Here is a 12,496-nt window from a genome sequence, read left to right on the forward strand (position 1 = left end):
AAAAAGTATTAAATCCAGTAGAGAGGTTAAAGCAGTTAAAAGCAAAGCTGCTAGACTCGGAAGAAGAGGAAACCACATCACACCTAAGACCTAGAAGTCACTCTGGGTCCCAGCAGAGCATACCTGTCAAGCAAAGACCTATTTTCAGAACCATTTACTAACCCTTACACAGTTGCCCAGCTCTAAAACAGAAGACAGTCCCCAAAAAAAACGCTCCAAACACCCTGCCCAGGAACAGTACATACCTCTCAGCCGCTTCTACCTTTAAAAGGGGCAGCAGAGGACACTAAAGTGCTTCAAAAATTCACCTTTTTCCTCCTGGGGCTCTACAAACAGCTGGAATTTCCCCCCTCTAGCAGAGCGCTCAGCAACTCCACAAACAAACATCCATCAGCAGGCACAAGGTCAGTCCCATCTGTAAATACATCAGGAATAAGGGGCAATGTTTTTCTTGCAACCTGATAAGGTTTTTAAAGGGAATTCTTCTGTCCGGGGCAACATCCAGCCCTAAACACAGGCAAGGAGAAGTAGGAAAAGGCTCTTGGCTACCTTTATTCTACAAACAGCATCAGAAATCTTATTCCCCCCCCCCCTTTTCACTCTTTATCCTCCTTTTCCCTACCCCCCACCACTGACTCCACGGGCAGAGGCAGCATCCAAAAGCAGAAAGCACCACTTCACAAGCAGAAAATAAAAACAGCCGAAGAGATCAAACTTTGTCCTGCAGAGCAGCACCACACCTTTCCCCTTTGTTCTTTCCCGCAGGGGGGAAACCAGAACATACCCAAATTAACTCTTAATTACATCCCAACTCAGCAGGAAAGGATCGCACCAGACAGGGGTTTGGAGGCAGCATAACGTTGGGAATATTCTCAAATGCACCAAAAATAATGGTGACATTTAGTTTGGAGCCAGCAGCGAAGCTCAAAGCCTCTTTTTAGCGTTCAACCCTTTTCCCCATCACCAAATTCCTCCTGAGCTCCCGAAACTGGAGCACAACACTGAGCACCGAGCACACGTGGGCTTGCGCCACTCAGGTTTTACAAGCGGGGTCAGCACATACACCGACACGCTGGAAACCTACTACAAATTGAAAAAAAACCAAACCACAAACATCTCGGGTAACCTTTGAACCAGCAATGTGCACTCTAATCCCGTCCTTCTCCCCCTGGTATTAAACTCTGAACTCCGAGAAGCCACTTTGCCTGCGCTTGACAACACAGTAACGCTGCAGCTTTGCTATTTGTACCATAAAACCAAAATAGACGTGGCACCACGCGCAGAGGGTTTGAGACCTTGCTACCTGGATGTTCCTGCTGCTTTTATTCCAGGAGACACATACGAGCATGTTTTATCAGCCAAATTTTGCAGATGGGGATATACCTGCTGGACAGGAATTTACATCTTTTTTATAAAGCAATGATAATACAACCAGAGATCATAATTTACACTGACCGGGGGTTTTGTACTGGCAAAGAACCCGTTTCTGGCACGAAACGTTTAACTCCAGCATTAACTTTGGTGGAATAAATATACCTTGTGTGAAGTTTAATTATCGCCAACAGCGCTCTTTGCATTTTCCCTCTCCAGGAAGAGGGGATATGAAATGCAGGGGAGAGCCCTGAGCATCAGGACTCAAAGGATGAGTGGAAGTGATTTAAATTGATTTTCTTCTGATTTGAAAAATTAGCACCTAATCTGCAGCAGGCAGTCATCAGGTCCAGAGGAGTGGGGGAAAAAAACTTGCTGGAGCCACCAGCTCCCTCCAAAACCACAGCTGGGCTCCCTGGACTAGATTTATTCATTTCAGCTTCCAAAAAAAAAGCCACTCAGAGAATCTGAGTACAAGTCTCACTCTCTGCTACACCACAGTCCATACACACACACATAATTAATGAGGAGATACCAGGAGCAGCACAAGTTCCTACTTTAGAGACAGAAACTTTGTTTTAGACTTAAGATGAGCGGCGTGCTGGGGTTCAGAGGAACCTTCGGGCACCCGTTACAGATCCCCGTCACGGCGTTGCCTCCAAATTACATGAGGAACTGGTCATTCCACCTCTCGGGCACAGGCGACCCAGATGGAAACAAAACTATTTTTCCACTGGGGAACAGAGACTCGAGCTTGCAGTTTCATTTTAAAAGTCAGCATTTCCAACCCCGCTCAGCCAGTCTGCAAGACAACCTTCAAATTAAACCTTAACTCTTGATTCTTCCAAAAATCCCAACTTTGTGTACAAAATCTGATGCTTTTCAAGATTTTTGTCAGGAGGGAGAGGAGGCAAAAGAGGTTTTATAAGGAGACTGATTTAACGTGTAGCCTTGCTGGTGGCTCAGGCAGCTCGCTGCCTGAGCCAGGGCTGCAGGGCTGGGATGTTTTCGAAGCAGAATTGGTGCAAATTTCAGCACAACCCTCCAAGGTTCGGCTCTGCAGGAGGACCCGAGCTCACCCTGCCTCCGCTGTCAAACAACTGGATAAACCAGCCAGGCAAAGTATTTCCAAAGCAGGGATGCAGCTGGAGAAGAGATTTCCAGACCGATCAGCAGCTACTTGGCACCTAGCTCATTAACAAAAGGAACCATGACAAGTAATTTAATGTTTTGTGGGTTGGGTTTTTTGGGGGGGGGGGGGGGGGGGGTGGCTTTTTTTTTTGTCATGACAATCAAAGCCTGCCAGCCAAAAAACCAAAGCTCCTATAGATTATGCTCCTTTCAAATTACCCTCTTCCAAAACACCAGTTCATATCTAAAAGGTGAAAAATGAGCATTTTCAGGTAGTTTACAGGGGGAAAAAAAAAAGTGTACTGAGCCCAGGAAAGCTGGACCTGCAAGGACAAAGCCTCACAGCAGTTGAATGCTGTTTTTTTTAGAAAGCCAGCAGCCCAAGACAGGTTGTTTTTGCTGAGCATCTTCCAATTGATCAATCACCACTTATTGAAGACAACCCCACAGGTCTGATCTCCCACACCCCTGGTCTTATGCAAGTGAGGGGGGCACAGGCGTGGAGTAAAACGGACTTTGCACCTCGGAATTTAAGCTGAGCTTAACACTTCAGGAGTAAAACAGCTGAGTAGAGCTGGCCCATTCACTCCCAATTCCCAGTTTCAGTCACTGCCACTCAGCTGAGAAAAAATTCCTGCCCCAAGGATATTTTTTTTTAAGGGTTATTCCTCTCACTTTAATACCTCTTCAGCTCATCAAATTAGCATAAAAAGAGCAACTGGTGATTAAGAACCGTCTCATGACTTTCCAAGAAGGAAGGTGCTTCAGGAACGTGGCTTTGTTCATCCTGCTTAATGTTTTAACTTGCTGCACTGTACCTTCATTCTCTGTAGAAAAACAAGGCGGGGGGGGTGGGGTGGGGGGGAAGGAGCTATGCAACTTGAAACATGAAGAGTAAAAATTTGAGCACACCTACCCTGCCTGGCCAAATTCTTAAATGCATCATCTCCGAGTTTAATTTAAACAATGTAAGCCCTAAATTCTTCTCTCTGGTTTTCCAAATTGCAAGTACAACCCAAAAGACGATGGGCAGAGCACAAATATTCCAGAAAACCTTGATTTTGTGTTGAGGACAATCCCAGGGGAAACGGCTCAGTGCCAAGCGCTTCCTGCAGGACCAAAAACCTCCACTTGAGCAGAGCACAAAGGAGGGAAGACGGGCAGCCTCGCATCCCTGCATCCCAACAACCCACCCGGAGACCATGGAGGAGCAGCTGTGGCCATAGCATCACCTCCCTGCTGTGTCCGCAGCAGCCAGAAACAGGGAGGAAGACCTGACAGCAACAGAACTTGTGGCCAGAGGAAGAAATAACAAATACACACTTATTTTTTTGGCCACTAGAACTTTTTTTTGTGGCATGACAGAGTCCACAGCTGCTCTGGAAGAGCCGCCGATGCAACTAGGTGCAGAGAGCGCTTTGGGTGTAGTTGAGGAAAAGGGAGAAGCTTTCAGAAGTTGACCTGTAACCACCAACTGAGGATCTCCAACGTCAATCAAGACTCCGACACCATGCACAAGCGGGTTCCCTGTGCTTCTACGCAGCAGAGAACGCATCCCCGTCATCTCCTTTTTATGAGGGCAAACTGCAATAAACCCAAAACGAGCTGAAGAACTTTCTCCGCGCTCATCTGAACCAAGATGCAGTTACTCATCCGGCTGCGGTGCTGCCCAGCCCAAAATAACCAAAATAAAAACTGGAAATACGGCTGTGGAAAGGTCTGAGAAGGAGGGAAAACAGCATGTTCCCACCAGGAAAGCTAAAGGAGAGGCTTTAGTCCAGGGAACAGCCTTCGGGACCAGAGCTCCTAGGCTCCACCTCAGCCTCGGGGATGAAGGACTGGAGTCATCAGGCAACAGCGTTTGGTGACACCAAGAGCAACGTGGGGATCTGCTGCAGAGCCCCGCTCTGGGGTGAGATCGCCTGTATTTCACCCAAATTCAGTACTTTTAGGGTTTGAGTGACCTTACCTAAAGTTGAGATCTACCCAAAGACAAACCGAGTTGCGCTGGCAACTCCAGCAAACAGGAAAGAATAAAAGAAAATAAAAGAAAAAAAGAAGTTTCCACTTCTTTTTCACCCTAAGAGACCAAACTCGCTGGTGGCAGCAGTGTGGGGCTCTGGTTACCCGCAAACTCCTTCCCTACGGAGCTCTGGCTCTGCTCGCATCTTCGGGTGGGAAAATACCCGAGCACCAACACCTATGGGGCGAGCACCTCAATAAACACAGGGGTTTATTAAAAATATAAATCAAACTGCACATTCCTAAGCCAAAGAGCAGACCTCGTGCACAAAATAAGCCACAAAAGCATCTCAATTATTCAGTCTCCCCCACCCAGCATCCCATTTTCCCACCTCTCCGCTCTCATTGCCGTAACTTTTGCCGCAAGGATCTGCCTCTCCAGAAGCAGCTGCTACTGATGGGGACAGCAAAGAGAACCCCAACCAACTGCACATCGCTGACAGCCCACCAGATTACAGCTCATTAAATAGTTCATTTATTGCAGCTCATTTCCTATAATTCACTTATTATAAACTTCTCTTAAATAATCTGCAACCCTGTTAGCTGATGGCTCCATGCACGCTGCAAGTCTCCCAGATAAATCAACTCGCAACGACTCAAGTAAGTTTTAAACATTATTTTAATTAGCAGGTATGATATAAATTCAGTTTTCAAGCTTGTTTTTCTTTCCTATCTCTGTTATTAAAGTCGGTGTGCTGACAGACAATAATTAAATTAAGCTGACATGATACTGTAAAAGACTATTTAATTGCTGAAGTACCCAGGTTTGTTTAAATATATAATTACCTAATTACGCATGCATTCATTTAACATTATTCGGATTTTTTTTTAAGTGTGCTGCTCATTACATCAGGCAAAAACTGACCCATAAATCTCAAATTTTAATTTAATTCAGCGCCCATTCAAATAAAACACAAACCGCTTCGTTAGCACGGCTCTGCGCCCGTCTGACCCCTCGCAGCTCGCTAAGCCTAATAATCCATCAGCGCTAACGAGGACCCACGCGACTGAAGCACAACTTTACGCTTTGTAAGTCAAATAAACCAATTTTTAAGTCGGGTAAATGCAGCTTTGTTCCAACACTCCCCCAGAAGTCACAGGGCAAGTTCACATCAGCCAGTGCAGAAAAAAAATAATAAAATCTGACTTACTTCAATCACCCTCCTGTTAATCACTAATTCTGCCAGATTTATAGGTATTTTTTGATAAGCCCCAGACATGCTACACACCAGCCACCTCCAGATCGGGGAGGAAAACCGCCCCAAAGGTATTTTTCAGTGATTTCCTGAAATTCCAGGTTTTAGCTGATCTACCACCAGACACCCACAAGGATGTCACAGCACACGCTGCCAGTCAGTTCCAACATTAACCCCCCCAAAAAAGCAAAATAATTTGTTATCAGGGAACAAGACATGTCCCAGGTATTTTATTGTATTTTATTTTGCTCTACAGCTGCCCAAGAGGGACCATGTTTGCTTTGCAGGCTTCAACACCCCTTTGCTTCCCACCAGACACCAGGTTTGTGGGTGTTCTGTCTTAAAATTAACAATTTTTACCTTGCAGGTTTGCCATTGTCATTACAGGAAGGTTCTGAGCTGCATTAGAAGCTTGCAAAGGCTAATTAGCCTTGAAATGTGTTATAACAACAACTCAATTGAAGAAAAATCAGCGTTTGGGCTAAGCCTTGAGGAACGAAGGCCACAAAGCCCACGCACCCTCAGCTCCCTCTCTTTCCTCAATCATGAAACTTTCTTCAGAAAGCAACAAACCAACATTAAATGCCTCAAATTTCGAACTGATCCATGATTTCCCTGCTTCTGGGCTAGTGCTTACGGACTTTCTGGATCAGGATGTCTGCCCAAGTCCTCCTCAGTACTGAACAGTTCCTGGTTTCGGTTGGGTTTATTTTTTATTTTTTTTCCCCCAAGGCTGTTTTATGTTTCTCTGGATCCAAGCCATCCCTCTCCTCCCTCAGGCTTTGCCATCCCCTTGGAGCGAGAGCCAGGGCAGGACTACCCCGAGCCTTTTGGAAAAGTTATAATTAGTAGTAACTCTCCTCCCACTTGCAGTAATGAGTGGTGATAACGGACACAAGCAGTTAATGAAGGCACAAAGTTCCTCCTCCCAGAAGTACTAGGAACGGTAACAAAGCTGTTATCTTCCATTAAAATAGGGATCAGAAGAATCAGGAGGCAAGTTTCACTCCTCAAACATATGCTGGCACTTCCCAAAATACTTTGGTCTTGATAATTTTGGATAAAACCTCCCGGTTTTCCTCCAGTTTCAGGTGAAAGCAACAGACAGCACAAAGATCCTGAAGGAGCAGCTCAAAAATATCAAGAAAGAGGGATGAAACGTGCCTAAAAGGATAAGTTTTGGGTCCTCCTCCCCAGTTTCCAACTGGGAACGTCAGTCTCGCTTGAAGGCATTGCACATCCTTCCCCCCACCCCGACACTCCAAGCCATATCCAGATCCGTACAGAAAGCACGACGGAGCTTTCCCTGCCTGGAGGTGTCCGTCGGGAGGCAGGAACTGTGAATGAAGACACCACAAGCTTGCGGGGCACCAAAATCGCTCTTAATTTGGTCACCGAAGTGGAGAGAAACGCCAGCGCCGGGTTTTTTGACACCTTCCCCAAAGATCACCGCAGTTCCTGGAGGCTCAGAGAGATCAGAGCAGAAAGCCTCTGCGCTAGAGTTTACCTTCCACTCTTGACCCAAAACCTTTCTGTATTTCCTCCAAACCGATACTGAACAAGTATCGAACCCTTTTAAACTATTTAATAACAACAACAAGGTGGCAGAGCCCTTGCTGGAAACGAAAACCAGGGGGTTTACTACGAGCCAACCCCGAAACACCCATGAGCTTTAGCAGCACAAGCAACAGCGATAAATCCTTCACACTTCCACATCGCTGATCCAATACAGATAAATTAGTTTGTGTGTCAGTACAGCAGAATTCCAGCCCCTTTTTCCATTGCTGTGATTTATCTGTAGCTTCATTCTCCAAGTTTTAGAGCAAGGTAATGACACCTTCGTGGCTTGTGTACAACCGGGTCTTCTTAATCCCAGCTAAGAAAAAACAGTATTTTGGTGTTCTGCTTTGAAACATCTAAGATTCGAAGTAGCCAGGGGACGTATCCCGGGGAAGGAGGTGGATCCGGCAGCAGCACGTGAGCTCTCTGTGCTGGGATCCCCTGGCTCTGCTGGGCAGCTTCCCCTTTCACATCCGTTCTGCAGAGCTGCTCTTTGAATCACACTAATCCTCACCCCAAAAAAAGCCAGTACCACTGCCAATATTTCTCCAAAAGCTTTCAGATATAGGTGTTAGAGAGCTTCAAAATACCTATTACGCAATTACACCCCCCAAAAAACCCCTACCAATTCCCTCGTAAGCTTACGGAGACCTTGTTTTTCTTCTTTTCATAGCAAGGGACCTCAAGAACCAGGCTAAAACCTGGACTCACACCCTTTCTCCAGCAGTACTGGGGACAGATTTCTTCCCCGCTCGCTGCTTCAGCCAAAGCCAAGACAATCCATCCTAGAATTTAACAGGGACGGCACGTGACGAGCCAGGAGGTGACACCCACCCCCACCCCCCAAACAGCCACCATGGGTCATTTTTCCCTCCCTACACACGTTACCATCCCTCACCTGCCACTTCCCATTGGTATTTAGGGTTTGTAGAACTCTCCCAAGCAGACACAGCTGGGTTGCGATGATCCACCCGCTGCTGTCTCCCAAAACGAGATCCCAGCCCGTTCCTGTGCCCCTTCCCTATTTCGGAAGGCAGCACCACAACAACCCCGCCACTTTAACCAGGAGGAAGTAAGATTTCATGAAACACCACTCGTTGCAACCACCAGCAAAGCAACAGGGTTGGGACGCGCCTTTACCCTCCCTGCTCACCACCACATCCAGGGAATGCTGACATTAAGTTTTATCACCGACTCAAACCCCACAGATTTCACCCCATTTTCGCTGGCAGAGCTGCGTCCGGGTTCCTTCTTGACGGAGCACTCTATTTCACGCAGGGTTAAGGTGAAATATCTTCCTGCAAATAAATGGTTTGCATTCCTGAACTCAGTCCAAACGCTGTTTGCCAGTAGATAATTACCAGACTAAGAAGTTTACTTGGGAGAAATTATTCCAAAACACCAAGAAATCCTAACGAGGGGCATTTCATCGCAGCTCCCCTCAATCTAACTGCGGAAGACAAAAAATAACTTCCTGAAAAGTAATCAGAAGCACAGGAGCGACTGTTTGCCTGGGCAAGATCAATTCCTACCTGCGCCTGTCTCCCAGGAAAGAACAATCCCCGTTTCCTCTTAAAACAGAAACGGGATTTTAAGCTAACGAGGGCTTAGCTGCCCTGTGGCAATTTAGCTAATAGCTGGTCACCTCCACCGAAGTCACACTCAGTATCATCAGCTAATACAGCAACAACAGTTATTCAGCTTTAAGTAATTAACATGGGGGGGGGGTGTGTAAAATAATCAGGAAAGTCGTGTTTTACTACTTTTAAATGAGGAATTCCATCCTCTGCCAGAGTGCAAAGATGAGAGGCTGTGTGGGAACAACCGGTGGTTCCCCCCCCGCCCAGTGCATCACATTTATTAACAGTCACTAACATGGTTCAAGTTCCCTTGTGATGAAATAAAGTCTTTTCTTTTGCCTCCTGATTTAAAACACGCAGGGGGCCCCCACTTAACACCAAGATGGCCGAGGACGACCTTTAACTCCCACGGCTTTAAACCGAATGCTAAAAGTGCATGGCAATGTAAATTCGATTTATGTTCATCTCTGCAAACACTCACATTCCTAATAAACCCACCAAAGATGAATTACTTCTGCGGTAAAGTCACAGCAGCCCTTTAAGGATTTACAAGGTTGAAATCGTCGAGATTTTGGTCGCCCAAAGCAGTTTGGTTCATTTACTTGCCTAAACCAAGCTGAACTTTACAAGCTTAAACAGAGCTGAAACAGAGCACTTGAGCTTAACCTGAAGTCGTCACGCCACAAGCAGGTAAAACCAAGTCCCTGTAAAACTACAACGGGTCTTTTGAAGTCCCTGAAATGGCCCCAAAACTTTGATGGACAATGCAGACACAAAACCCAGAAGCCGATAACCCAAGCTCAGCAAAGCGGCAACCCTGCGGTGCCTCCCCCAACCTCGGGGGGTCCCTTCCCAGCCCCGTAAATCCACTGGGCGACAGAAACACAGGACCAGCTTAATTCCTTAGGCTATAAACACACCCCTGTTATAACACACACCCCTACGAGCAACGGCGCTGCCTGTGTTTATTATTAAAACCACGCTGTGAACTGTTTGATGGGCTACACGGTTATGCCGAAGAATAACGGGGCTTTAAGGAGTTTTTCTTGGGGAAAGTTCTGCCGAAAAGAGCGGGGAAGTTTGAACGCTATTCAGCATAGAAACTATTTGTAGGGGTTTAAGTTTGAAAATAAAAACCAGCTGAGGAAAACACCATGGAAGCGCTAGAGTCAGGAGGGATAAGAATGCACTGGTTAATAAATGGTGGGAGCAGCCTGGGTTTGTAACAGATTTCTCCTCCCTGCCGTTAATTAGCCACGTGAAGCTGTATCTCTTGCAGCCAACGTGCATTTGAGCAGGGACAGTACTTCACTTTCACACCAGCGGCTAATTACTGCTTCAAAGGAGCAGAGCATCTGCGCGAACCGACATCCCGCCAGTGTGCCAGGACCTGGCTCCTCCGATGCCTCACCCACGAAATCCCTGGGGAAAGAGCAGTCGCTGCCCGGCCGGCTTGTGCTTCCAACAGCGCCAAGGTTTCCCCCTTCCCACCCAACCCCCGCGCCCCAAAACACAGGAGAGTCTCCCCTCTCCCAGAGCCGAGCCCTCCAGCTTCCTAATTCCCAAGCAACTCCTGCAAAAGTAGAGAACTAGGGGAAAAAAAAAAAAAACAACGAAGGAAAAGAGAGGTGAAAAATGTAAAGAAACCCACCAGCTGAAGGCCAGGCGAGCAAACGGCCCTCTGGAGAGCGTCAAAGGGGCCCGAGGAGCAGCCGAGCACCGGCGGAGCATGAGGCGGAGGGGGGCCTGTGGTGGGGAGGCGGCTCGGTACCTCGGGGCGGCCCGGGCAGGGCCCGCCGCCCTCCCCCCGCAAGGGCACGGGGCCGGCAGGCACCGGCACACCCCGCTGCCCCTGCTCCCCGTCCCCCCCCCCCGCCCCGCAGCGCCAAGCGAGCGGCCGCCGGGCCTGGCTGCCGGGCCTGGCTGCAGGGCCAGGGCGGGGGCGGGCGGCCTAGGCCTAACGGCGCGACGGGAGCCCGCCCCGTCGCTGGCCGGGCCCACTGCGGTCCCCCCCAGCACGGTGCGGATCCCCCGGTGCGAGAGGCGAGGCAGGGGAAGGAGGCGGCGGCGCCACTCACCGCGGGCCGCGGGGCCGGGCCTGGCCGCTGCCTCCGCGCAGGAGCCGACGCTTCCTCCTCCCGTCCGCCGACAAAATGGCGGCGGCAGGAAGTGCCCCCGCGCCGCCCGCCCCGCCCCGCCCCACCGCACGCACTCTGCGCACCGGCCCGCCAACGGCGTAATGCGCCCCGCGCCGGCCCTACGGCAGCGGTGCAGCACGGCCCCGCAGCTACGCAAACGGCGCAGCGGGGCGGGTTACGCCGCTCCCCCACCTTCCCCCGTTACGCAAACGCCGCAGTCCCGCGCTGGCTCTTACGCGAACGGCGTAACCCAACGAGCGCAGGCTGCAGGCCGCTCCCCGCCGCCCCGGCCCAGCCGCGGGGTCCCCGCACAGCGCCGGGGGACGCACGGCGCCCCCCCGCCCCCCGCCCGCAGCCTCCCGCCCCCGGAGGCCCCGCGCCGGCGCCTTACGCCGTTAGCCCAGCAGGCCTCACAGATGCGGGCGGGCTCCGCGCCGCAGTTTACGTAGGCCTCCCTGACGCAGCGGCCGCATTACGCAATGCGGGTTACGCCGGCGGGGCGACGTATGAGGCGTTGGTGAATCCCGACACCCCCCCCCTCACCCCGGCACCCACCCCCACCTCCCCGCTCCGCGGCGGGGCCGCTCCCCTTGGCCGGCTCTTACCTCAGGCGGCGGCGGCAGCGGGAGGGGGCCGGGCCGGGCGAGCCGCCCTCCCGCCGGGGCCAGGGCCAGTGGGGCGCGGGGGGCGGCGGCGTGAGGAGAAGGAGGAGGAAGAGGGAAGGGGGGGGGGGGGGGGGGAAGGCGGCCGCGGCGGGGGGAGGGGGGAGACAGGCACCGAGGGGCAGCGGGTCCGGCAGCGGCGCCGCACTGACCTCACCGCGCTGCGCCTGACGTCACGGCGCAGCCGCCCCGCCCACCCGCTGCCGCCGCGCCCTCGCGCCCCGCGCTGTGACGTCACGGGCTGAGGGGAGGGGCGGGGAGGGGAGCGCGCGGGGCGGGGGCGGCGGGGCACGGCCGTGCAGCGCGCGGGGGAGCGATGCGCGGGCAGTAACGCACAAGGTGTGCAATGTGTGTGGGAGCAATGTGCGGGCAGTAATGCATGGGGGTTGCAATGCACGGGGGTGCAATGCATAGGGGTGTGCAATGCACAGGTAGTAATACATGGGGCGTGCAATGGGCAGGGGTGTGCAGTGCATGGGGTGTGCAGTGTGCAACGTGCAGGCGTGTGTAATGCATGGGCAGCAACGCACAGGGTGTGCAGTGCATGGGGTGTGCAGTGTGTGGGCGTGTGCAATGCACGGGCAGCAATGCACAGAGTGTGCAATGAGGGAGAGTGCAATGCACGAGCAGTAATGCACAGGAATGTACAGTGCATGGTGGTGCAAAATGCACGAGCAGTAATGCATGGAGGTGTGCAGTGCACGGCAGTAATGCACGGGGTGTGCAATGCATGGAGGTGTGCAGTGCACGGGCAGTAATGCACAGGAGTGTGCAGTGCATGGGGGTGTGCAGTGTATGGCAGTAATGCACGGGGTGTGCAATGCACTGGGGTGTGT

General features: G+C 51.0%; 1 protein-coding gene across 1 annotated transcript in view; it reads right to left on the reverse strand.

Annotated features, from left to right (window-relative positions):
• Positions 1–11,751, reverse strand: part of BRD4 (bromodomain containing 4) — a 75,772-nt gene extending 64,021 nt beyond the window's left edge. The window contains 1 exon segment of the mRNA XM_055699994.1: positions 11,604–11,751. The gene's annotated coding sequence lies outside the window, so the exon portion shown is untranslated.
• Between the last annotated feature and the right edge of the window lie 745 nt (positions 11,752–12,496).

The sequence above is a fragment of the Falco cherrug genome (genome assembly GCF_023634085.1).
Source record: "Falco cherrug isolate bFalChe1 chromosome 11 unlocalized genomic scaffold, bFalChe1.pri SUPER_11_unloc_3, whole genome shotgun sequence".
In the NCBI taxonomy this organism is placed as follows: Eukaryota; Metazoa; Chordata; class Aves; order Falconiformes; family Falconidae; genus Falco; species Falco cherrug.